The sequence below is a fragment of the Spea bombifrons genome, chromosome 2 (assembly GCF_027358695.1).
Source record: "Spea bombifrons isolate aSpeBom1 chromosome 2, aSpeBom1.2.pri, whole genome shotgun sequence".
In the NCBI taxonomy this organism is placed as follows: domain Eukaryota; kingdom Metazoa; phylum Chordata; class Amphibia; order Anura; family Pelobatidae; genus Spea; species Spea bombifrons.
The window spans coordinates 15,526,093-15,553,781 of record NC_071088.1 but is presented as its reverse complement, the minus strand read 5'-3'; the positions used below and the strand labels follow the sequence as shown (position 1 = coordinate 15,553,781).

Below are 27,689 nucleotides of genomic sequence, written 5' to 3'. Positions count from 1 at the left end.
TCTTTGGGGGGCAGTGGCTTTGTGAGGGTTGGGACTAATGACATCTGGGCATCACTACTAGCCTAAAACTCCTCACATTCCTATAGGGGCGGGAAGGGAAATGGCGTGCCTAAACACCACTCCCGTGCCGATACCACAAATATACTGCATTTAATCTTGCATTGTCTAGCATTTTCATGTGAGTGCTGTTTACCATTTAACTTAAGGGCCAGGAGTAGATGGCCATTTGAAAGAAGAATGTGTTGCATTAAAAACTTTGTAAGTTAATTATCTTGATGAATATGATCTTTCTATGGGTCCAAAGGACATACCATGCACCCACCAACATACTTTACGACCACAGACCAGAGGCATTAAATTATACATATTTTTTAAAAAAACTGCATTTTTTAAAAAAGGAACTTATTTTTATATGGGCTATTCCATAATATTAGATATGCTATGCATCTTGACCCTGTTAATAGTCACAACACGTAAATATCCGATAACCATTAACAATTCTGCCTTCCAGCAGACAATATGTTAACGCTGCAAGATCTAATCTCTACAGATTTCCATTACACACAGAATCTAAGGCCTGTGTTCTGTGCATTTGGTATAATGCTGAAGGGCATATGGCTCCTTCGGTACTTTGGAAAATCATCTAATCTTAGTCCTGAGATGTATGGCGATTAGTCACCAGGGGATAAAGATGTATGTTCCCTGATGGGGTGTGACAGCAGGGAGGATACACTAATCCTAGCATGTAATCATGACAGGGTGCTCCTAAATTGATTGTGACACCTCTGCTGTAACACACTGGGTGAAATAATGTCAGTTTAGTGATGGAACAAACATTACAATACAAAGAAACTTTCACTGTGTACTGTAGTATATATTCCTTTGCATGTTGAACAATGGCGGTAAAGAGGTGATATTTTACTGGAGGCATACTTCCCTTTTCAAGATTCCTATAATAGGAAAATTACATTTTTCAAAATTTTCTGGGGGAATTTATTGGAAAAGTAACATCCACTATTAGTCCGAACTAAAGAGGCTAACAGTTGTGGAAGTTGAGATTTTTGTAAGGCTCAATTCATGCTTTTGCAGCATAAAAAAAAATGAAATACCAGTAATTATGCAAGGTCAAAAAAAGTATGGAGAACATCATTCTGGCTTTGTGAACAAATATATTTTTTTTAGGTCTGCAGAATTCTCCCATATGGATTTGCCCCTTCCTCACCTCCCACCACGCAGGAGATGGTTTCAACCAAATAAATCTCCCTGGACATGATATGTTTGCCACCAGTCAGCTCAAGCAATGGCTATGTGAATGCTGCACGAAGCCTCTGAACATGCACAGCCAGCGCTCCCATTGACTTCAATGAGAGCACTTTCCTGCCACTGATTGACTTCTTCAAGCATTTGTAATAGGGATACCACAGCAATTTAAAGGGACCACATAGCAGCCAAAAAATGGGTTAAGCTGAGTATTGACCAAGGGCCAAGTTGGCCTGAGAGTAGCCCCATCTTATGATGCTCAATAAATGTCTAAAGGGAAGACTAGGGAATAATCTTCTGCCTATAACAGTCATGTTCTCCTTCGGTTGGGCTCCTAGGTACAGTGACCACCTGAAAAGAAAACATAACCTACAAAATATAAATGTTAGTCAAAGAACAGGACAGAGGTGCAAAATGGCATCCGCGACTGAAGCTTTGTGAAAGCCTTGTGATGGGATGTCATAAAAGACACCAGACACAGTTGCATGTTTGGGAGACGTGCCGGAGGATGGGATGGCAGGGGACAAACCAGCAACCGGTTGTAAAACTGGATTTTTTTTCAGAAGAAACGTCTTGACTGAGATAAATTTATTTCCAAATAATGTTAAGGGGGCATCGAAGGTCAACACTGACCTCATCGACTTTTCCAGTGTGGCATACTGAATCCAGCTATCCCTCACCAAGAGTGGCCTCTCCATTGGCACTGGATGCAAACTCAAACTTCTGGCAACTAATAAGTACCTTAAGGCTCAACCTATGAAGAAGGGGATTGTCGGAAATATGCAGGTTATGCAATTGATTTCTTCATTTATCCCAGGAGTGTTCATAAGAAGTATAAAATGTTGACAGTGCATCTGACGTTATTTTAAGGCTACCAGATAGCATTTAAAATTTGGCAGTTTAAATAAATGCTTAATCGTATAAATGGATCAAATAGCTGGGGTTTAAAAAGACACATTAAATCATTTTATTGAAGCAATTATTATGTAACACAATTCACAAAAATTCCATACAGATTATTATTAATCCTGGAAATTAAGCTCTGTATTATGTCAAAATTAATAAGGAATAAATGATTTTGTATAATCCGTATAATTTTGGTCATTCATAGCAAATGAATAATTCTAATTGCTATGGTATACAGAAACAGACGTATAATAATTCAGCTACAGTATAATGCAAAGATAATGACACACTGACTTTAGTTTAAACTTTCTGCATGCAATGAAAATGTAAATTACCTTTCAATTAAGGTCCATTCTCTGCCTGCTAAGCAGATTTATCTAAATAGGTCACCAAAGAAAGGAATTCTGTCACTATCTGTTATAGATTACTAAAACCACAATTACTCATTAAGGAACTATAATATATATCAAAACCTTCCTTACTAAACATGGATAGGATAGATACACGATGGATAGTAGACATGTGCAAATGGACCAAACATTATTTGGACATTTTTCATTTTGTTTTTGGTCCATTCGCTTTCAGACGGCAAACCTAGTTGTAGGGGACTGATGGACCTTTGTGGGGTAACAACCAGAGAATCAGCCTGTGAAAGGCCAATAAATAGATTTTCATGTGTTTGTTACCAACAAGCAAACACAAGAAAAATACATATCTTCTGCATTTTGCTGTTGTAGTGATGTTTGTTTAAATAGTTTGAACACAACATTGATAATTGTTATTTTATGTGCATTTTTTCACTGGCATAACCAATGCTTAATATTTGCATTAATCCAACATATGCATTTTTTTTGGGGGGGGGGCAATGCTAAGAAGAAGTATTTTATCTGTTGCCTTTTCTTGCTTAGAGGCATTTTTTGCCTTTGTGAAATCTTAATTAAAAATCTTTGCATCGTTCATAACAATTGCATTGTCACGGTGCAGACATAACAGAAGGTAAACAGCATAAACATAAAGTTAAATCATTTCGGCTGCACATTACAAAGGGTGAAATAAATAGTAATTGTGCATCTGAGAAGTATCAATATTTCTCGGTGAAATACAAAAAACAATACAAGAAAAAAGGCATCATGAAAGGAAAGGAAAAACAATACGAAAAACAATAATAAAATATTTTGACAGTTATAGAAACCCCTAATTTACCAATAGTATGACAGCAAAGAGTATATCAAGGCAACGGAAAGTCAATACATCATTTTTCTTTGCTGCTTCCAAATATATTGCTTTTTTGAACATTACATGTCTGTTAGTGTATATGGTCAAACTGTAATAAATAAATACATGTGTTTATTTTATTGGGTCATTTACAACTGATTCTCTGTTGATTTTTTTTTTATTTCTATTGTGTTTTCTATTTACCATTTGTTATTTGGTTTATGCGCTCCTTTCGTTGATTCTGAGCGTGCTGTTGGCTTCGGGGAGTTGCTGCTCAGTTTCTAAATCAGTCTCCAAGGCTCTGAAGTCAGCTATGTCAGTCATGGCAGAGAAAATTACACGGTTTCAATGGCTTTACGCAATTCTGATTTACCCAAAAGAGGAAATACATTTGGTCCCCAGTCCCCTGTTCGTACAATTACTGGGGATAATCTCAGAGATGTGGTTAAGTCAGGTAAAGACTTGCAAAAAAGGCATCATTGTGATGTACCGACAGCCCTATAAAAGAGAACGTCAGGCTCAATCTATTGACAGCCTCTCAGGCCCAGGGAATGATTGAATTGCTGTAATCTTTGATCAGTATTGATCAGTTGTTACTAATGTCAAAAGACCTAGAAAGAAACCTCACTAGTTTTGCAGTTCATCTGACGGCAATTTCCGATGAATAGAAAAATACTAATAATTCTGAAAACTCAGATAACGAGTCAAACACCTCATCCGATGACAAAAGAAATTTATATACAGGACCTCTATGAAAGAGGAGATGCAGAGGGTTTTTTTTAAACATTTTTTGTAAAAGAACTTTGGAAATATGTGCGCATATTCAAATGGTAACCACTAAAAAGCTTTTCCCAGTATGGCTGATCGGTGTGCAATAACACTGCCAATATACCAATTGCTAGGCAGCTATCAAGAACAGGTGGGGGTCTGAAGCTAGTTTATAAAACAAAAGACACATTAAATTATTTCATTAGAAATTATTTCACAGTTTGATATCACTGACTTGTGTATCAATAAAAAAAAAAAAAACTTGATTCACGCCTGTCTGTTATACTGACTCAAATTAAATATGTGAAAACAATATACATTTTTCTGTGATTATTATACAAACAGATTAGGTTTTGTACTTTACCTACTGCTTTGGTACGTGCGTGTACATACACAGCAAGGTATGACAGACCAAGACATAAAGCTGTGAGAGCACTGCTCAGAAGTCTAACCTGCGTGACCTCTCCATCCTCTTCGTGTGTTTGCTGTGACTAATTGAAACATTAGTAAGCAGAGCCCCTAAGTTTCAAAGCTCAGAGACAGGTTTAAAGTGATTTGTTACAGTTTTACCGTGCTGCGACTGATCACATCAGACGTGAGAACTGACATTTTGCATATTCAAAAAACCTTAAAATAGATATTTGAGGTGAAATGCAGTGAATTGGAGACTAGCTTTAAGTGTGAATCATCAACCCTTGCACAAGCTTTAAAGAATATATTTGAACTTCAAAAGGATGATTCCCTACTTAAGTAATCAACTTAGAAACAAGGGGGATCTAATTGCATTTTTATAAGAAGCCAACAAAGCACCGTATTTGCTCGATTATAAGACAAGGTTTTTTCAGAGCAAATGCTCTGAAAAATACCTCTCGTCTTATAATCAAGGTCGTCTTCCAATTGGACCTCAAATAGAGGTCTGGCTATGAGACTAAGATCCAGATCCCCCGCAGTGCTGCAGGGGACCTGGATCCTCCTGTCTGGTAACCTCAGCTGCTGGGCACCGAGTGCCTGCAAAAGCAGGGGGCAGCAGCGGAGGATGTCTACGCGCATTGCGCATACCTTCCCTGCCAGCCAGAGAGGAGATTTCCCCGCAGCGCTGCTGGGAATTCTCTTCTCTGGCAGCCGCCGAACGTCCGCTCGATGGACGCAGACAACCCCTGCTACTCCTGGCACTTTCGCCGGGGCTTCTATGACAGAGCACTGGCGTCACATGACCTTCCAGTGCTCAGTCATAGAATGCCGAACTCCACTTGCTGCCCCCACCAGACACCAGGGAGTCAGAAGCACTGCTAAGTCGGGGGGGGGAGTGTTATATGGGGGGCATAAGGCTTTTCTGGAGGCAGAGTGCCCCATGATATGCCATTTAACCCCCTTTATGCCACTCTGCCTCCAGAAATGCCTTTTAACCCCCTTTATGCCACTCTGCATCCAGAAATGCCTTTTAACCCCCTATATGCCACTCTGCCTCCAGAAATGTCTTATATATATGTAACTGGGGGCATAGTGGCAAGCCTGGGGGTCATCTTATATTCAGGCTTTTTCTTTTTTTCCCTAAATTAATATTCAGCTTTTGTGAGTGGCTGTGTGCATGCATTAGTGCAGTGTCTGGATGTGTGTGTTACATCCAATTACAACCATGTCCCCTTGCCATTCCTTTCCTGTCAATGTCCTTGTGGGTTAAATATCTTGATAAAACCCTCTCAAGAAAAATAGGGAAAAGGAGGTATCCTTAAATATTACATTCTGTATTAGGTATAGGCTGTAAAGTGTCGTTATTAATAGATGTTAATGTCACACTAACACCTGTCATGAATCACACACATATGGAACAGGAAATAACACTCAATGATCTATGAATATGTAAGACCGTGATTCTGCATAGTGTTGTATACTATTTCATTGACAATTGCGTGGATATGTAAAAAGTAACACATTTGTTTTAAATATTATTTAGTAAAAAGTGGAATACGTTCATTTTACAATTGCTTGGGTACAAGGGGCAAATGAACATCAGAGTGAAATGCTTATCCCAAAAGAAAAAAAGGAATACAAAAGGTAAAAGCAAAAATAAATAAAAAACAAACGAAAAGAAACTAATCTGAAATGCATAATGAATAGCACCTCATGTTTAATAAAATAGCAGAGGGGTTTATTCATTAAAAAGAGAGTTGGAAGGAGAGTTTGCAAGTGTTTTTCATTACAAAGGGCCAACCCTAGAACGTTTTTCCAGCAAGAGGAGCTTTAACTATGCATTACACAGGGCCACCCAGCAGTTTCGGCAGCAGAAGCTCACTTGGCTAGGTCCTTCATAGTGTGTGGTGAAATCAGGGAGCAGAAATCACTGCTCTCCTTCAAACTCTGCCATCTACATTCTCTTTAGTGAATAGACCCAAATGTGATTATAAAATCAGATTGTATTAACTTTACTTTACAGATATTGTTACAGTGTTTTATGCTTTATATGCTTTGTTTTTACTAATTTGTGTATGAGAGTATACCTGTAGGTAATGTGCTCAACAGTGATGGTAACAGAAATGACACTGAGATTTTTCGGGGAACCACTTCTCAGGAACAAGCTTGCGTCCATAGGCAAGCTCAATGCCTGGTACTTGTGCATTCAAATTTGTATCAATTGTAAATTTGGTGATTCGTATGAAGCCACAAAAACGAGGCCAGATCCCCCACGAATTGGACGAAAGCGAAGCAAAAAGCTCAGAATTTTCATTTGAAATATGTGGGCCCCCATACACTCACACTCTCATTCACTCTCTCATGCTCTCTAAATAATACCTTCTATGCCGCCCACTTCCCCTTCTATATCGTCTATCTTCTCCCTTCTCTTCTTCTTTTTCTTCTTTCCTTAATCTGCTATCTTTAATCTTCCATTTTTGTCTGCATGTCTGCGTATATAACCCAGAAGGTAATGACATCCTCTCATCCAATTGAGGGAAGAGGACATCACTTAAAGGGCTGTAATTTTTCCCTTAGATGAATTCATGGCAACATGACAGTGCTTCCGGTGACATCCTCGTCCATCATCCAATCATGCGAGAGGTCGTCACTGAAAGCACAGATGTTTCGGCCTGAAGTTCTCGGGTTATGTTTGCAAACATGTGGACAAAGATAGAAAATTGGAGATAGCAGATTGAAGAGATAAGAAAAGAGAGATGATAAAATATAGAAGATAGAAGAAAATGTAGAAGTGGTCAGCAGAAGCGGAAGTGGTCAGCAGAGAAGGTAGGGAACATTTAGAGAATGTGAGAGAGAAAGAGTGAATGAGAATGAGAGTGTGAGAGACTGAATCCCAGAATTAAAAATGCCTCCTATTTTTCTGTCGAACTGAACGGGCTGGGAACCTAATTCATTTTCGACACATTTGCACATGTTTCGTTATTAGTCAGGTCCATCAAGCAAAAGCAAGGAAATTAGACTTTATTCTAAAAACCCGCCCCAAACTGTTACTGGCAATCCTTCTTGTGAATACCATAGTACCATGTTTAGTGCTAAACACACCGACTCTAACTATATACACCAGGGACGTAACTAGGAACCACAGGGCCATGGTGCAAAAACTGCCCCAGGGCCCCCAACTTCTCCAAGAAACACAGTGCCACCTAAACAGAATGTGCCACCTTTGCCCCAATCAGCTTATCAGTGCCATCTTTGCCCCAAACAGCCCGCCTGTGCCCCCAGCTTGTCAGTGCCCCCAAGCAGTTTGTCTGTGTCATCTTTGCCCCAAACAGCTGGTCTATGCCATCATTGCCCTCAAACAGCTTATCTGTGACATTACGTAAATTAAAAAAACATTTCTCACTTAGTCTAATGTATATATTAGGATGTCACAGGATATAATGGTTCTCTGGCTACTAGTACATAACCCCCTAAAACCTGTTATACTTGTGCATAAAGGGCTCTTTATATAAATCACTTTAAGCACAGCATGCATATTGATTGATCTACAAAGAAACGTAGCAATACTTAGTAAATATTAACAGCGTGTGGCATCCTGTGTATTGTTTTTGCATTGCAGCCTTGGACAATTTAATCACAGAGGCACTGAAGCCAAATATGCCAAGGATTGAAATAAAATAAAGGTAGAATTCAGCCAGTGGTTCTGTTGATGATATTCCAAGGCTACAAAGTTGTTTTGGATCTGGATCTTAGTCTTTTAGCCAGACCTCTGTTTGAGGTCTGATTTAAAGACGACCTAGAATATAAGACAATGGTTATTTTTCAAAGCATTTGCTCTGAAAAAACCCTCTTCTTATAATTGAGCAAATAAGGTACTTTACAAAAGGAACAATGCTAAAAATGATGTTTTAAAGTATTTTCTTTCTTTTTTTTACTGTTCTCCACAATTTTGAGGACACATAAGACTTTACTATAATTATAAAACTGTTTGTTAGTTTTCCTTGTTTGTTCCAGATTTGTTTATTGTGGTAAAGTCAATTAAGATCCACAAATTCTCATGTGAACTAAGAAATTTCTGTTGATATATTACCCTCTACAGAGTAAACGGATTGATTGACTGTCATTTTTGACAAGGCCAATGAAATCAGTTATAATATATTTCCTTCCTCAGAGGGTCAAGGCGATCATACTGCTGAAGGTAATAATTTGACAGAAGGACCTTCATACAATTCATAACCATGTGGCACTGGGAAGTTTGAATGTATAATATAATCATTATCATTATTATTATACGTTATTTATATAGGGCCAACAATTTACGCGGTGCTTCATACAATATATATTCAAGGGGTATGACAAAACTAGAACTGACAGACTAAGACAAACCGATACATTACGTTAAAAGAGAATGGTGCGTAGAGTAACAAAAGGCATAGTATAATGTATAATATAACTATAATATTTTAGGACTCTGGTCTAGGAGGGACAAAATTATGTTTATAAAAACACTTTTTATGATCATAAAGGATACCTTGGCTGGGAAGACAATCCCTGAGGTTCACAAACTACCTACATATACTCATTTACTGAGTCTGAAACATAAGCACCACACTTTTATGTTCATTTTTATATTCACTTCATTAGAGGATCAAGATAATCAGACTCTTGAGCTTATAATCCAATAGACACACATATATACAAACACATATACATACATCCTGCCCCAGCTTACGTTTTACCACTCCTTTAGCTTGCTGTCCGGTTGCTCACACACTGGAGGAGCGGTGAGAAGTAAGCAGGGGTGGGAGGTGGGATGTATGTACATGGGTATATGTGTTTGTATATATTTATGTATGTATATATGTATGAGTGCAAGCATAGGTGTGTCATTTTGTGTGTCAGTATGGATGTGTAATTTTGTGTGTGTGAGCAAGGATGTGTAATTTTTTGTGTGTGTGTGAGCATGGATGTGTAAGTGTGTGAGCATGAATGTGTAATTTTGTGTGTGTGTGTGTGTGTGTGTGTGTGTGTGAGCATGGATGTGTAATTGTGTGTGAGCATGGATGTGTAATTTTGTTTGTGTGAGCATGGATGTGTAATTTTGTTTGTGTGTGAGCATGTATATGTAAGTGGGTAAGATGGAGTGTGTGTTAGAATGAATATGATTGTGTGTTAGTGAGTATGAGTAAGTGTGTGTATTTTGTGTTTACAAATGTGCTCCAGAGTGTGTGTTGGAAGTGGGGCAAGGGGCAAAGAAGGCACAGACAAGTTGTTTGGGGAAAATGATGGCACAGGCCAGCTGTGAAGTTAGGGGGGCCCCGGGGCAATTTCTGTACCAGGGCCCTGTGGTTTGTAGTGACGCCCGTGCATCTGCCTAACTATAGATTTTCAGTATTTTTTACATATGAATTGAAATGGTTTTCTTCATAAATGAAAATTCTCTATATACAAGTTTGCCCTTTAAAACACACACTTTTTATTTGATTAATAAAATTCTATATTTATTTAGAGAGCAGTAAGAAGCAGCCTTAGCTTGCTGCCACGTAAAACCACACAGAGAGATCAAACAAAATATATTCCACAATTATATTTGCCTACTGGCAAAGGGAATGCGAGAAAACCGAAATATACTAATTCCAATGAAAAATACAGGTCAATTCAATCAGTTATCAATTATAGGTTATTCTGTTTGCTGGAAGGCTTTGTATATTACATTACATTTTATTTATAGAGTGCCAGCAGATTTCATAGAACTATTACAAAAAGGGAAACTGAACAATACCAATAGCATTAAAACTGACAATCTAGAAAATTAAATGTTAAGACATACGGGTGGAAAAAGAGGACCTAGTTTTATGGTAACCTCCAATATGTTAACTCATTGATTTTGATCAAATTGCTCCAACAATCATCCAAAAAATCAAACTTCTTTCAACAGCATTTATATATATATATATATATATGTATATATATGTGTGTGTAATAAAAATAAACCTACCTGTTAAATTATTCTTATCTTTACCTTGTTCTTGTAAAGAATTTAGCCGTTCATTAAATCCATGGTGGCCCGATGGCCTAGATCCAGTGGATGATCTTTGTTCATTTGTCTTTTTGTTTTAGCAGTATTTCATTATTATCCCCCTTCATAAAAGCTTCAGCAGTAAGTCCGCTGGTCTGGTTAACCTATGACCTGCATGTTTTGCATTTGCCAGTTGAAGTCTTTTAAGCCTTTCTAGTTCTATTTAGAATGCAGAGTGTGTGTCTTCTATCTTTTAAAGTCAAACCTAGAATAAAGAAGTAATATAAATTTTTTATCTTGGATTCATAAAATCTATGGGTGCGCTAACAAAAAAAACCATGCATGTGTGTATATAAATTCTAGTTAAACAACTTAGCTTGATTCATTAATAGTTATACAATACAAACCATAATGTATAACTTCATGACTTTCACATTCACTGTAGTCCCACAAAGCTATGTGAAAGGTATGGAACAAGGATTATATAGACTTGTGGACATGGACCAAAAATGATTTGGACACATTTTACGTTTTATTTGTCTTTGGAAAATTCAAAGAGCTTTTTCCATTTGGAAACGGAATCTGATGTCACTCCCCATCACGCTCTCTCACGCTTTCTTATCTCATTCACTCTCTCTCACACTCTCCTTCACTCTATGTCTCCCTACCTTTTCCGCTGTCAGCTTCCGTATCTCTGTCTCTATTTTTAGCTGTTTGCTTAGGTACTCCAAGAGGCCGTAGTAATTCAGATAGATTCGCGAAGAAAGAGAGGTGCAGGAACTCTGTGAATCAATCTGCAGCATTCTAGCCTCTTGGAGTACTTGCAGCAAAAAGGCAGAGCCACTGCAAGCCACACGGGGACAGCCTCTCCCCCATTTCACCAATGAGGGGAGAGGCTGGGTATGCAGGCTCCACCTCTTTTTGTAGAGAATAAGCGGAGCTGCGTTAAAGGAGACAGAGACACGGAAGCAGTCAACTGGAAAGGTGGGGAGACATTGAGAAAGAGTCTGTGAGAGAGAGTGAGAGTAACGAAATGCAAATTATAATACGGAGCTCTCTGCTTTGTTCATTTTGGACTTTAAAAATTAACTAAATAGGTACATTTTGTTACAATGAAATTGTGTACAAATCCAAATACAAAGGTCTATATTATATATATATACATACAGTATATATATATATATATATATATATATATATATATATATATATATATATATATATATATACGTATGTATCAGGTTTAAAAGAAAATAACCAAATAGTATCAGCATTCTGGGGCAATTTGTACACCACAAGCATATGTTGTTATTTGTTATGCATGGATTCATTTCTGACACATCCTAGATTTTATCAGTTAGACTAAGATTAAATGTAATTTTGCATTACGTTAAACTGTCTCTCGGTATGCGCCATAATGGGATCTGTCAAACACGATTTTCCACAAAGTTTTCTAATATTATACAGTGCTAAGGACAGAATCATTCACGTTGTAAATACTTTATGCAGTAATCACCTACTTAATTCAGTTTATAAACTTCTCTTATCCCCCAACCTGAAGGCTGCCATTGTTTTCGGTCTTGTAATATTTTGGGTGACTTTCCCTGCTCAAACAATATATAGTATTAAATGATAACATATATTTGTATATTATTTTTTATCACTTAAAAAATGCGAGTGAACAGAAGAAAAGTCTAAATCAAATCAATATTTGGTGTGACCACCCTTTACTTCAAAACAGCATTGATTCTAAACAAACTATTAAACACAGTAGATGTTATTGCCACTAAGAGTGCCAGTCAAGGACATTAATAATAAGTTCCCTCACCCACCTGCATCTGTATACATAAAAAGGATATCTCACAATGCAAGAAACCTCTGATGGAACAAAACCAGTGTCTGTTCTAACTGCATACAGAAACTTCCAAGGGATCACCCATTAAAGTGCATTTAATGGCTGGAGTGTCCCTTTAATCATACCTTGACAAGTACTTCCTCCAATTGGGCATCACATCATGCACTGTAGAGTCCGGAACACTTATAGCACCATGGAATCTTTTGCCGATCAATAAATAAAATCTTATAATAAAGAAGCTGCCCAGGCATTTCCTTTCTGTTGGCCTCAGCAGCCTCTGATGACCCCAACCACCCATTACACATAGTGTGATCAAAAAATGCAGAGCTGCAAATCCATTCATCCCGATCATTATGTGTTGTGCTTTATTAAGAAGAGGGTGAAACAGAAAAAGCTCTGGTCTTTTAGGGTATAAAATACCCTCGTTCATGAAGGGCATTTACAAGACATTTGAGCAGGTCCAGACTGGCCATCTGGCACATCCGACAAATAACCAGTGTGCTACTGACTAACATAGCTCCATATATACCATGTGCTGTAGCACGTTGCCACTGACTGGATATGCCCGGCCACACAATTTGTAAGCATTATAACTGGCTGTGCAACCCTTGGCAGCAACAACTGAGGTCCAACGTTTGTGATAACTGGCATCAACTCTTTTACATCCCTGTGAAAGAATTCCGGTCCTCTTGAGCATGGACTCCCTTTTTAAGGTCATGCCACAGCATTTCATTCAAGGTTTAGGCCACTCCACAACCTTCATTTGGTTTCTTTTGAGTCATTCAGAGTTGGACTTGCTTGTGTGTTTAGGATCATTGCCCTGCTGTATAATCCAACTGCACGTGAGTTTAAGGTCATAAACTGATGATATTCTTCTGGATTATCTAGCAGAGAGCAGAAATGATGTTTCCAAAAATTATGACAAGCCATCCTGAAGCAGAAACGCAGCCGCAGACTATCACACTACCACCGCTGTGTTTGGCTGGTGGTAGAATGTTCTTATTGTGGAATGTTGTGTTAGCTTTATGCCAGTGAAGGGACCTATGTGTCCCAAAACAATTCAACTTTTAATCAGTCTTCAGAATATGATCCCAAATGTCTTGGGGGTCATCAAGATGTTGTTTGACAAATTTGAGACCAACGTGGAATGCTCACCATTATTCCAAGTTTTCTCCATTTGTAGATGATAAGAGTCCCAGAGCCTTAGAAGCGGCTTTTTAACCCTTTCCAGACTGATAGATGTCAATGACTTTAGATTTCATCTGTAGTTCTTTAGATCATGTTATCATGTGGTGCTTTTTGAGACCTTTTTGCCTTACTTCACATAGCAAGGCAGGTTCTATTTAATTGATGTTCAGATTCAACAGGGCTGGTGATAACCATGCCCGGGCATGTCTAATGAAATTGAACCCAATTATTAATTACATTTGGTTAATTGGTTCAATTTTGTAACTAAGGGGGCAAATACTTTTTCACATAGGGCCAGGTAGGGTTGGATATCTTTTTTCCATCTACATAAAATCATTATTTAAAAACTGCATTTTTGTTCAGTCACTTTGTCTCATATAAAAATGAGCTTGATGAGTATGACAAATCGAAAAAAATAGAAACAAAATTGTGAAGATGGTTAATACTCTTTCACTGCACTGTAAATATGCTTTATTAATGATTTTTTGTATGGTTGAGGTTGCTGTTCTGTCACATTAATTTTTTACAGTTTCAAAATGAATTATTGCTGTTTACTACTTTTTGTGCAGTAATAATAATATTACTGAGGATAAAGGATTTTAAACTTGATCTTACTGTTTCTGTTTCCTATTGTTTAGAGTTTTAATTACTGTGAAGTTTATCCTGTCAAGGATTTAAAGAATGCATTTATCCAATTAAAGAACGCAACAGGAGAGAACATTTTACATGATCGTTCTTTAAAGCTCCCCTTTAACAGAGCTCAAAGTACATTTGCTCCACAGGGGTACAAACAGGGTACATTTTATGTTTTTTTCTGTATCTGAGAACAATTCTGGATTTCATACAACAGTCTTGCCAACCTAGTTTAAGTGCTGGTTTTGTTGGACTACCAGCCCCTTATAATGCACAGGCAGGACTGGAAATGATTTGCTCTTGGGTGCAGGTCTAATTTTTGGTCCTGCACTTTTCCACTGCTGGTTCTTGCAGCAGTTATTCCATCCACCATTAGCCTAGTTCGCACCCAAGGATGCGTGTTTTATGTATATGGTTATAAAGTGTCACCTTTTTGTTTGAACTCTGATTGCTACATATTTTCATTGCCAATTTTCTTTCCTGTTCACATTCTATCATGTGGCTCCTACTCGTTAGCTAATTATTTTTGCCCTTTCCTTGACTTCTCACTACACACCCGCTGGCTTCAACCAATGGGTTCAACGGAACAATTTAAGGCTTCTACCTCTTTTGAAATGTATTGCTAGAGTGATCATTAAATAAGGAGTCAGAGGAATGAATCATGAAGCTAGCAATCAAGACAGGCAAACATAATGCTCTTTCTTATAAAAGGTTTTATAGATTCAATATTTACTTAGATGTAATAATATATACACAGTGCATACTATATAATATTAGACATAATATACTAGACATATTAGACATGTGCAAATTTTTGGCCCCTTAGTTTCGGCCAAAAATTTGGGGGCATTTTTGATTCGGGAATGAAATTCGTTGCCCGGTGCTCACTCTCTCAAACTCTCATTCTAGTTCACTCTCTCACACTCTCTTAATGGTTCCCTACTTTCTCTGCTGACCACTTCCACTTCTGCCGACCACTTTGGCTTCCACATCTTCTATCTTCTCCCTTCTCTATTCTTTCTTCAATCTTCAATCCTTCATCTGCTATCTTCTTTTCTGGTCCGCATCTCTGAGGACATAACCCGAAGACAACTTCTGCCAAAATGGCCTCTTTACGTGAGGGTAATATGGCAGCGTTTGCAGTGACTCCATCTTCCTGATTCTCCAATCGGGAGGGGGGTCACCAAGAGCACCTTCATTTTGCACTCATGTGAACCAAGGGCATCTCAGCGAACATAACTCAACATCAAGTTCTGCCAAAATCGAGGAGCTACGGTAACATCCTTCCTGATCCTCCATTGGGGGTGACCTCAACCCAAGCACCGTCATTTGCCCTCACGTAAACAGAGGAAAATATATGGTGGCAGCACCATTTTGGCAGAAGTTAGCTCCGGGTTATGTCCATGGAGATGTGGACAATGATAGAAGATAGCAGATTAAGGATTGAAGAGAAGGGAGACGATGAGAAGAGAAGGGAGACAATGAAGGAGATCCGGAAGAAGATGAGGAAGCGGAAGTAGTTGGCAGAAGCGGTCAGCAAGGAAGGTTGGGAAACATTTTGAGAGCGTGAGAGAGAGTGCAGAAGAATGAGAGTGTGACAGCTGTTAATTTAGTTTTTGTCCAAAGTTCTGTACATTTGCAATTCTTATGAATCCCAATGCACAAGTCTAAGGTGTTTATATGTATTGGAAGCGTTGTGCAGAAGAAAACATGGCAGATGTGGATCGAGTTCAAGTGTTCTTATTTTCAGCAGCAAGTGAAACAAAATACACAGTCTTTGCTATTTTAAAACCATTCCTGAATAAATATTCACACTAAATATTAAAAGTGTAAATGTGTTATAATGTTATTGTGAGGTACGTTAAATAAAAGCTCATGCACTTATCTCAACAACTAATCACCAGGAAACTAACCTGTTTGAAGTAAAGAAAAGGAAAATTAAGGAAGCATAAAACTACTAATTTAAAGCAATTTTAGAACAATTAGTGAAATGCAAAAAGCAGCACAACAGTGGAGCACCATTAGTTTGCTTCACTGATTGCTGAAGAAATATTCTACTTAAAGCCTGTACAGTATTTATACTTAAATATTTAAATGTTACAAGGTAGCTATTTCAGCTATTAATAAAAGTGACATTATAACGATCTAATTTACATGAGTAAAAAAGCTAGTTGTAACTAAAACGGTAAAACCAGGGTTTTTTTTTATTATTAAAGGGACACTCCAAACATCGTATGCACTTTAATTCATATTATAGGCGCATGGCCGAATTCAATTTTTTGTGGTCCATTTTGGAAATGCATTTGCCTCTTTCCCTATCTAAATGCCCTGCAGGGAATCTCCCTTCCAGTCAGATCCAGTGCTGGTTCTGGTAAATCCAGCGTGCAGGGGTCTGTTTAGACCCCAGAGCTTATGTGTAAAATCTTCTGATTGATTTCAATAGAAGTACTCGCCTGCCACAGAGATTTCGGACAGTCAGATAATGGAAAGTGCTCACTAAAATACTCACAGTGGGTTAGGGTTACTCACAGAGTACTTTAACTTGCATTCTTCTATAGTAGGGGTGTCAGGGACATTAGACTGACCCTTTACGTTCCCTTATTAGGAATTGCTTTTGAGAATGAATTATTCTCATGTTGGGAGACACAATAAACGTATTTATAAAAAGCCACAATGCGCATGATTACATACAGTATGGGTGCCACAGGAATTATTATTTATTGTTTTATATAGTGCCATCAAATTCTGCGGCGCTGTACAATGGGATGGCATGTGCATGTATAGAACCATGTTAGCAGTGGGAATGCTGTGCCTACAGCTTCTCATATGGCTGTTCTGGTGACCACACCAGGGATCTTCCCAAGGTAGGCTATCTGGAGCTCTTTATTTCTTGAGGGCTTTGTGTAGGTGCGGGGCTAACCCCAGACAGCCTTTAGTGTTAGGGAGGGGGAAATGGGCAGGGAGTAGGCATTAAATGGGTGGGGAATGGGCAGGGAGTAGGCATTAAGTGGGTGGGGAATGGGCATATCTAGGTACTTCAGGAAGCAGGAAACCCAGAGCTTGTCCCCTTCTGAGGGGGTAGTTTAGCAAAGGGACAAGACCTGCCACTTGAGGTGTATGGAGAGCTGTGGGATTAAGTTCAATTAAATGGGTAGGGAGTGGGAGGAAATAGGGCAGGAAGTGGGTGTGGCTAAACACCAATCCCCTACCCTGGGGAACACAAATAGTGAGCGGGTGACCCAGGGAAGCAGCACTTCACTATGAGACTCCATGGAGGCCATACCTGGAGATTTAAGTGTGGGAATGGGGATGGCTCCAGGTCAAACCCAGAGGGTTCCCAGGTATGCTGGGGAACCAAAAACATTCATATTGTGTCAAATTATTATAAAATTACCCTTGTTTTGGGGGCTATTTAGACATTTCAACCAACACCTGAGGAAAGTATTGGGCCATCTAACCAAAACTCAATTTTTTTTTGTAAAAATGCAATCAATGCAACAAAAATGTATCCCAAGATTCACACTTCCATTACGAACATTTTACATAATATCACATGGTGCTAGTAAATATTTAAAATAAGAGTATTCCTTTTAGTCATCTAAGAAGCACTGATGCTATGACTTCAGTATGAGTCCCACTGGGAATCAGTGCTATTTAATTTGCTATTCCTATTTAAAAATTGGTTATTTGAAAAAGAAAAAAAATATGAATATGTTTGATTCATATGCACAATTCACAATGAATGAACCTTACTAATTAAATAAGGCAATTTCTTTAATCAAGTATTTTGTGCGTCTACATGTTAAAAATCATTTGAAAATGCTTTATTAGGCCTGGAAATTGTTATTTTCCTTTTGTTTAGTAGAGATTATGCATATTAAAAAGCTTTTTAGAAGTTTTTATTTTGTTTATTCATTTCAACTAGGTGTAATAAGCCTTATAAACACATTTCTGTGGGAGGCTTATTTCCATGCAAATTGTATGTATGACTTTCAGGAACAGGAGCAGAAGGTAATGTTTTTGCTTCTAAGCTTTTACTAGTTTCAACATGCTCTATAAAAAAAAGAGTTTTAAATGTATAATAAAATACATACATAAAAATATAATTAAATCAGTTTCAGTTACTTTCCCAGGTAGCTGCTCTACTCTTCCATTTTTGTCGGTAGTGGGAATCATGGGCCAGTTGGGGAGATCCTAATAGGAATCCACCTGGCATGATGGATAGATAATGCCTCTGGTCTTGAAATCACACTATATACTGGATAATTCGACTTATGAAGACTTTCATAGTCACGTTTTTTAAAAGGGGAAGGTAGCATCAACTATTGTACTTTCAATTATCATCTACTTTTTATTAATCCCCTATAATAATAACAAGGTTACCTGTTATTTTATGGAGTTAAATTGTGATTGAATAGCCAAAGTGGATTTATTATGGGAAAGAATGAACAGGAGCCAAATCTGGTTCTCCAAAGACTGTCGGCAACCAGCTTGTTGTCATTGCCAGTAAAAATCAACCAACAGGCAAAACATGTATGAAACAGTCATATATAACACCAGTTATAATGTAATTACATATTCATACAATTATGTATCTGCCCCTGGTGAAGACATCTAGTCTGCCCTAAACATCTCCGCTTCATGACTTCATGATTCATGCAACAAAACTTTACATTTATATATAGGTTAAATGTGCTTCCTATCTTAAATTGACTGGTTACGCACAGAACAAAAGTGTATTTCTGTATGTACTGTGGAGTCTTCAGGATTGAAAAGGGTAATATTAGTCGCAGCATTTAACATTTACAATGTGTATCAAATAACATGGCAAACTGTTAAGAATCAATATTTCAATAGTCTCTGTGGTTTTTAATCATTTAATGCAATCTAGATCTGGTGTATCTAGGGGAACAAAAGTGACATTCGTAACGTTTAATTGGTCTACTGTGCAGGAGAAACAGCTCTGCATGGTGTGGTTTGACTGGCCATTTAAAGGAACAGTTTACTAGATACACACTACCGTGAGAATGTAATAACGTATATCCAGACAACGGCCTCTTTGGAATCCCCAGTTTGGCCTTGGATGTGAATGACCAAACCTAGTGAGCTCCAGCTCTAAGAATAGCTTAGATGGCTCTGTGTAAGCATAAATCAGTGAGACTTCTCGTCATCTTACTTACTGAATTATGCTCATCTCTTCTTTCAGAGAAATGTGCCAGGAATGGCCCTTCATAATGTAGAGTGTACTTAGGGAGTTAAAACCACAACTTTCCTGCCAAATCCCACTTAGAACCTTAGATAAAACCTACTGAGAAATCATGTGAAAGGTACAGCAGTAGATGTAACAAACACTCTGTAATATGGATGTAGAATGCAATATAAAATACTCATTCAGCCTTACATCTATGAATTTAAAGAATTTTGGGGACTTTAACAAGTTCCATCTAGAACATTTGCTCTTGGCTAAAATCGTTATGGCATAGCGTTATTGAGTGAGTATTTATGCAATGTCACTCCTGTTTACATCTTAAATATGCTTACAGTGCTTGTCAAGAATATTAATTTTGTCACAGAGGTCAGCTGCAGGGGATATTGGCTTTCATAAAGAGCTGCTCTTAGTGATTTACATTTTTCAAAAGCAATATTCTGCTATGGTAATTTTACAATATGGTACAACATTGACAAAAAAAACCCTGGTGAAGAGGAAGAGGGTTACAAGTCCATAGAGGAAGCACTCACCAGAACTAGCATACATTATAAAGGGGTGCTGTTGAAGATCAAATAGTTATATACAGTCTGAAATCCCTTTTGGACTTGTTTGTAGAAGAAGCTTTGACCTGGCTTTGTGTTTTGCACCTCTCCCCATCACAGGTGCTCCCTGATCTGAAAAATCAAATCAACGTTTCGGACCACATCATGGTTCTTGCTGGATAAAGGACCATGATGTAGTCCAAAATGTTATTATCATGCAGCTTGTTTGTGGAATAAAGTGCCCGCGATTACAATTCTCCATTTCTGGAGCCCAGAATGGAAATATGTAAAAAGAGTCAGGCGTAATGATTTCACCACTGTTTGAGAAATACAAACTTTGATGAATAGGTCATGTAATGTATGTAATTTAACCCTACAAACAAGAAACATAATGTAATGTGACCATTTTAGCGATATGAAAAAAATGTACATATATATATAATGTCAGGGTTGACTCTGACGCCTGCAGTATTTCGCAGAGCGCTCCCCCCAAACGCGCTGTCATGACTGTGGGTACTGGGTGACGGGGGGGGCTCTGTGTAGGGACAGACCCTCCATAGGAATGGTGGTAGATTCTGGATAGCAGATGGCTGTCTGCTGCAACCTTTGTCCTCTTTATGGACACCATCTACAGACAATAACCTCCTCCACACCGAGTTTTGGAGCCACCCTGATTGCATCACAGACTTTCTAGAAAATATTAAAATTTAGAGGAATCCCATGACTCTGTTGGGACAATTCTTAAAGAGTGCTGCATTTTTGTTTCAAATGATGATTTAATATAGTCATAAAGCTCTTTGGTTGTTTAGGACAGTCTAGACTCTCTCCCGGTCTGGTCCCAATTACTAAATAAGATATTGCTTGGCATTATACAATACAGGGTTATGTTGCTCTGTGACCACAAAGCAATGAGCTTTTCCGGATTCCGAACGCACCATGCATTGTTAAGCACCTTTCCTGTGCATGCTATACAAACAAGCTTTCTTTTCTCTGAAAATAATCAGGCCATATTTTTATCACATCTACCCTTTAATGAGTTAGTGAAAGGGGAATTTATTTTCAGTAATGTTTTCTTTCAGTAAGTCATGCGGAATGACATTCTACGGGGAGACACTTTTGAAGCTACAATATTATAGAGTTGTGAAATGACATGTTATTCCTTACAAATAAAACGTATTTCAGCAGAACCTAATGCTTTGAAGCTTGAACCAAGCCAGTAGTAGGCAAAAATCTCTTCTGGAAATGATTTTATATATGCAAACGAAGATACATATTATGTTTATGCCTAAAGTCTATTCAGCATTTTTTGGATGTGTCGTCGAAATGAAAAGAGTACAGAGAAGGACCAGGGAAAAGAATAAAATCAGGAAACAAGTCACTTGATTTGTTTACTGTATATGCAGTAGAAGCAGTATTAGTCAACTCAGGGAATAAGATAAAAACAAGAGCAGATTTTTAAAAAATTTACCTTAAAATTCCAGGTTTCTGTTTTTTATATGCCATTACAGGCGCTCTCCAGCCATCATATGGACTTTAATGCTATCTTTCACTGCCGAATGACATTCTACGGGGAGACACTTTTGATCTGTGTTGTCCATTTACATTTTGTGTTGTTCCTTCCAGGAAGAGGGATGTGAGCATTCATATGTACCTACAATGTATTTCGTAAGCATTGTGTGGGGTGTATGGGAACCACATTGACAATGTTTTCCAAGACACCTATACATGTCATTGACCTGCTCATGTAAAATTCTGCCCCCTGCAGTTTGTGAGATGTATAAATAAACTCACAGAAACCAATCATTTGCAGAGTTATACATCACACATACCGCAGGGCAAAACATGATCTGGTCAGTGAAGTAAGACGTATAGCCGTCCTTCAAAATATGGCTGATGTGTTCACCTTAATGTGTTCTGTACGTGATAACGGTCTTGTGTTTGAAATTGCATGAATTATTTAAAAAAAAAAACATCACATATACACACACATAGGGATTATTTTTTTCCATGACAGTACTTACCAATTAATATGTGTATTATATTATACTCAGATTCAAAGTACTATAGTAGATTATTTGGTGGCATAGCAAATCATTAGCATCATCATTTTTAAGAATTAGGCAAGAATTTTTTAACATATTTTAATTCAAATTGAGTCCCATTAGTCTTTTTTTGCATTTGCCTATAGTATTGAAGAAATGTAAAGTATATGAATCAGCTTTTTTTGCTATTTTTTTCTTTTCTATATTATCACTGGGCATTCAGTGAATATATTACACAACATACTGATATACTATATATAAAATCAAAGTTACATATTCCTCTTTTACTTAATTTTGTTTACTCAATGCAGCACAATGAAATCCTCATGCACTTAAGTCAAAGTTCACCCTACTTATGTGTTTATATAGACCTCTACGACAATAAATTACATGTACATTCATCACTGTATGACATAGTAATCAAATTGTCATAATAAATATATATTTGTATCTGATAACAAATATGGTAATGAAGAGAAAATATTTCAACTGCCAACATCTAAGGAAAAATAGGTGATCTAGAAAGCACATGTATAATATATATAATAATATTTTTAAAATGTTGAATACATTTTATATATAGAGAACCAGCTGATTCTGCGCCAGTATAAAAGTGGAGAATACAAAGCATTACAAATAAAAATACACAGAACTGACAATAACAAACAAATGTTACCACGTTAGATACAGAATACAGTTTGAGCAGGGCCCTACCCCTACCTGTTATTTCTGTTAGTTAAATTGTTAATAATAATAATAATAATAAATTGTAAATTGTTAATAATAATAGAAGAAGTTCTGCTTTTCAAAGTTTACAGTCTATTAGGTTGAGGGGGGGTGGGACAGAATGCGAGGGGGGAACTTGGTTGAGGATCATTATAAGGAGGGTCATTTGAAGGAGTCAATGGCCTAGAGATCTAGAGGGTGGAAGAGAACAAATGGTTTCTTCCCCAATACAAGTTGTGGATAGATTATACATGTCTCTGTACGAGTAGGTTTTTAGTAAAATTACAATATGGGTAAAATCCTCGAGAAGCAAGTGTAAAAAATTGGTCTAATTTGAGGCGAGAAAAAATGTTGCGAACAGAGAGAAGAGGGTGGTTAAAAGAGTGTTTGGAGACAAGAGCAGAGATACGGGGGTGCAGTGTTGTTTAACACAGTTTAACTTTTAGTATGGAAAGTATAGGGAGTCAGAGAAGGGACTGGCCCAAATGTAGGGCGATGGGATAAGAAAATCAGCCTGACAGAGGTGTTCAGAATAGAATGGTGAAAACGGGAAGAGCGGAAAGAAATTTAGTAAGGATTCAAAGAGGATATCACGCAGGAATTAAATGGTTTTTAAGTTGTATCTAGTCTGGATAAAAGATAATTTAAGAGATATTTCTCTGGCGAGCCATATCACAGATTCCATGAAAGGAATTTGAACAGGTTTGGCCCTAACAAGCTTCAGAAAATTATCTGATCCAGGATCCTCATCTCCTATGCATCTTAAAGATGAAATTTTACATTTTGTCTAAGGAAATAAATGCCTTATTTGTCACAAAGATTTTATTGTATTCAGTTAGTTTAAAGTCTAGCCATGCTATTTTTGAGTAATTGCAAAGTATTGAAAACACAATACTGAGCTATTCGTAATCCTTCAGACATCAAGTGTAATTAGAAAACATAAACTCTCTAGTAACTGTTCTCTACGGTTTCAAAGCACTTTACACCTTTCCCTGTTGTGTGAATTAATTTTTTTGTGAGAAGTTGCATTTGGCACTGGGCTGCATCTAACCTAGGAACATAAATTGTTTAAAAATTGTATATAGGCTGAATGTCTTCAGATAAGCCCATCACTATGCAGAAAAGCCAGACAAAAGCTACACAAATTCCAGTTAGGAACTAAACACACCCTGAGCCACAGAGCCCCCAAGTTTGAGCTGAAGAGCTGTGTTCCAGTGTTCAGGGTATCCAGTACATGTGGACTGCTAGGGAGGAGAAGACCTGAGAGCAGAGCCGGCCTTAGGCGTTGTGGCGCCCTGTGCGGACTACTCCTCTGGCGCCCCCCCCACTACCCCCCCTCTCTGCCCCTTTAAACTACCCCCCCTCAAACTACCCCTCCCCTCTACCCCTTCAAACTACCCCTCCCCTCTGCCCCTTCAAACTACCCCTCCCCTCTGCCCCTTCAAACTACCCCCCCCTCTGCCCCTTCAAACTACCCCCCCTCTGCCCCTTCAAACTACCCCCCCCTCTGCCCCTTCAAACTACCCCCCCCCCACTTACCTTGTTGCCGGAGTCCTGCGGTAAGAGCGGGAGGCATCCGTCTTCTCGCTCTGCCGGCATTTCATGTTGAGCGCCGGTATAGTCCGGCGCTCAACATGAAATGCTGGCACCGCGACGGAGTCACTGAGAGTAAGGGGCGCCGAGCGGTTGCCGAGAACTTCACGAGCAACCGCTCGGCGCCCCTGACCGGGACTTAGATTAAAGCATCGTTTTTTTTTTTTTAAACTTTATTTAACATCAATGATGTTAAATAAAGTTTAAAAAAAAAACAAAAAAAAAACGATGCTTTAATCTAAGTCCCGGTCAGGCGCCCCTGCAACCATGGCGCCCTGTGCGGTCGCACAGGTCGCACACCCCAAAGGCCGGCCCTGCCTGAGAGGCTGTCAGAGACAAGCTTACACTAAAGGTTTACATTGTATAAGAGCAGAAGGGTTAGAGACTGGTATACAGACACAGAGAACCCCCCTTGCTGTCCTGCAGGGAAGGGCACTACACCCAAGTGACAGGTACTGTCTCATCACCACAGACTAGTTTCAGCCAAGATCACCACCACTTTCTTTAAGCATACTTCCCAAGTATGACAGCTTTTGTGAGCAGTAAGGATCAAGGGCTGGTTGAGAAGATCCTCCGATCGCCCCTGACCAGCCCGGGAAGCTGTAAAGTCAATGGGAGTCTGTACAAACTCTAATTTTCTTTTGCCATGGGAGACTTCCATGAACACTGCAAAGGGTGGAGAGACTCATATCTTTCAGTGAAGCTAGTGACTGTCAGTGTTTCCTACCTACGCTCATTCATTTCCTTCGCTGAGTGTTAGGCATCATTTTTAGGTGCCTCTGTCTCCTTAATAGTGTTGATGTCTATTCTTTGACCCAGGAACTTCTAAAGGCAATGTGGGTCTGTACAAACACTCATCTTCTTTTGCCATGGGAGACTGTCATGAACAACACAGATAGTAGAAAAATTAATATCTTTCAGTGAAGCTAGTGGCTGTCAAAGTTCCCCCCCTTCGCTTGTTTATTTACTTCGCTCGATGCCACACATAACTTATGAGCCTTTGCCTCCTCCATAGTGTTGATGCCCACCCCAAAAAATAGCATTGATGTTGCTGACAAAATAATCAGAGGAAGCCTATATATATATATATTTTTTTTAAATGATGATCCTTAGGTTGTGTTAGTAGGTACAACATCACTGGCTGTGTGCTGTTTGAATGCCAGATGAGGATTCCCTTCCAGACAAGTATTTGGGAGCACATAGTCTGTCCAGAGCCTACTAGGATCTCTGATCACTCCCCCTGCTGGCTGATTGCACAAATTGCAATCAGCAATGTAGAGCTATGGGGCCCTGCTTCTTAATCACAGTGTAGTCGGAGACACGATCATTATAACATGACACAACTGAGTTCGAGAACCATGTGTGGAATTTGGCATTAATCTAATGAAAAATATTGTAATAATATTACATATGGTCTCCTGTAACTATGTAACTAGTAGCAGTTGACTGGATGACTACTCTGACAGGAGAAACTGTGAAGTACTGGAAAGGACTATTATGCACCCTGTCTGTTTGTAGATTCAGTTCACAGTACATGAGATTAAATAAAGTGTGTGAAACTCACATTTATGCATGATTTAATATATTTACCTTTAATTAGATAGAGGTGAAACAATGTAGAGCATGACATATGGAATTTACTCTAAACAGTAAGCTAATATAAAATGACTGCACCATCTCACAAAACAAATATTATCAGAAATGCAATTTACCAGCTACTGTATAACCATAAAGCACTAAGTACATCTGTTAGGTCTAAATAAATAAATATATACATACATACATACAACTTATTTCCAATGCAAATTGAAAAAAACGTGTTACTAGTGTCTTGACGCAGTCACTAGACAATACTTTGCCAGCAGATGGTAAAACAAATTTAAATTATGGCCATGAAACATACATATAGCCAATATTTTTCATAAAACGGAACAATCTATTAACAAACATGTGGCATTATATCTTAATGTGTCAGGGGAATTTGAAACGAAAACTGCTATTCTGCAATCTCCCAGCCAGCTTGGTATCTAGTTGTATTTGAATTCATTATAACTATGGAATAAGGTTGTTTTAATGAAATTAGTAAAAGAGAACATGGGGAAATCTGCTTCATTGATATAAAATAGAGATTTAATTGTGATCATTTCAAAATGTAAATGGCATTATGTCATTTTTGTTTCTTTATTAATTTATTTTATTAATTTACAAAGACTATTTAACCATGCCTGGGAACTCTTAGCATTTGATCATGAGTCTTAGGGTTCTTTATCCAATCTAAGGGTGAATAAGAATATCTGCAGGGTCATACGTTTTGGAATAGAAGATTACCAGTTGGTGCTCTTGCCCCAATATGTTATGGTTGACATCCCTCTTGAATGCAAGTCACTCAGTTAAGTGTACCTTTAAATAATAACAGTCAGGGTTTCCATGAGGACCGGTATTAAAGCCATTTGGTTAGGACATTTGAGGAGTTACTACATAGAATCTTCACAATTTGCTATTAAAGGGTTAATACTTAAATCATTTCAGTGTAAGCTCATTTAGAAATTTCCCAGGTATGAATGCAACTTAATCAAGTATTTATTATGCATTTATGAAACATGTATAAATACCCCATGCAGAGGGGACACTTTTTCATTTGCCTCATTTAATTAGAGTCATACATAATTAATAACTTTCTCATAACTCAAAAATATTTTAATTGCCATCTCCATTGTATACTTGTAAATAATTAAACAACATGTTGTATTTAGCGCTATGACTGATATACATTTAGATGTCTGATTAGGAACTATCAGAGCATTGCTATTTACTTGATTATGCCATATTAAACTTTACTGAGCCAATTGGCTTGGCAACGGGTTATTTCATTAGTTTTTCTACACCAAAAACCTTCAAAAACCTTGGTCGTACCATCGCACCACAAAGTATTGGAAGAACAAATATTTATTTTTGTTGCACCTACTTCTATTTTATTTGTTTACCTAGCTACATTTCAATGTTGCCATCTTATCCTACTGATTATCTTATCACTATAGTATAGCCAAGCTTTACTTTCCAAAAACCAAAAAAGTAATAAGCTTAGATATTTGCCATGCCTTTGAAGTATAATTTAACATTTTTGTGAGTATCTCTTCATTACTGAAACATGCTTGTAAGCAAGTATACATCAAACAAAGCTCAGAAGATCTTATCTTAATGTAAGCAGATTGGTGGTAAATGCAATTAGAAGTTTAGGATACTGAGTGTTGCCTAATATTACATGATACCGATCAGCCATAACATTATGACCACCTGCCTAATGTTGTATAAGCCCCATTTT

At 38.0% G+C, this 27,689-nt stretch overlaps 1 protein-coding gene across 3 annotated transcripts in view; it reads right to left on the bottom strand.

The window, feature by feature from the left end:
* The window catches only part of HTR1F (5-hydroxytryptamine receptor 1F), a 68,360-nt gene that overhangs the window by 26,753 nt on the left and 13,918 nt on the right, over positions 1-27,689 (bottom strand). For 2 of the 3 annotated variants that reach the window (XM_053457378.1, XM_053457379.1), the window contains exon 2: positions 10,559-10,844. The exons of the other annotated variant lie outside the window; for it this stretch is intronic. The gene's annotated coding sequence lies outside the window, so the exon portion shown is untranslated. The remainder of the gene's footprint in view (positions 1-10,558; positions 10,845-27,689) is intronic. 3 annotated transcript variants of the gene reach the window in all.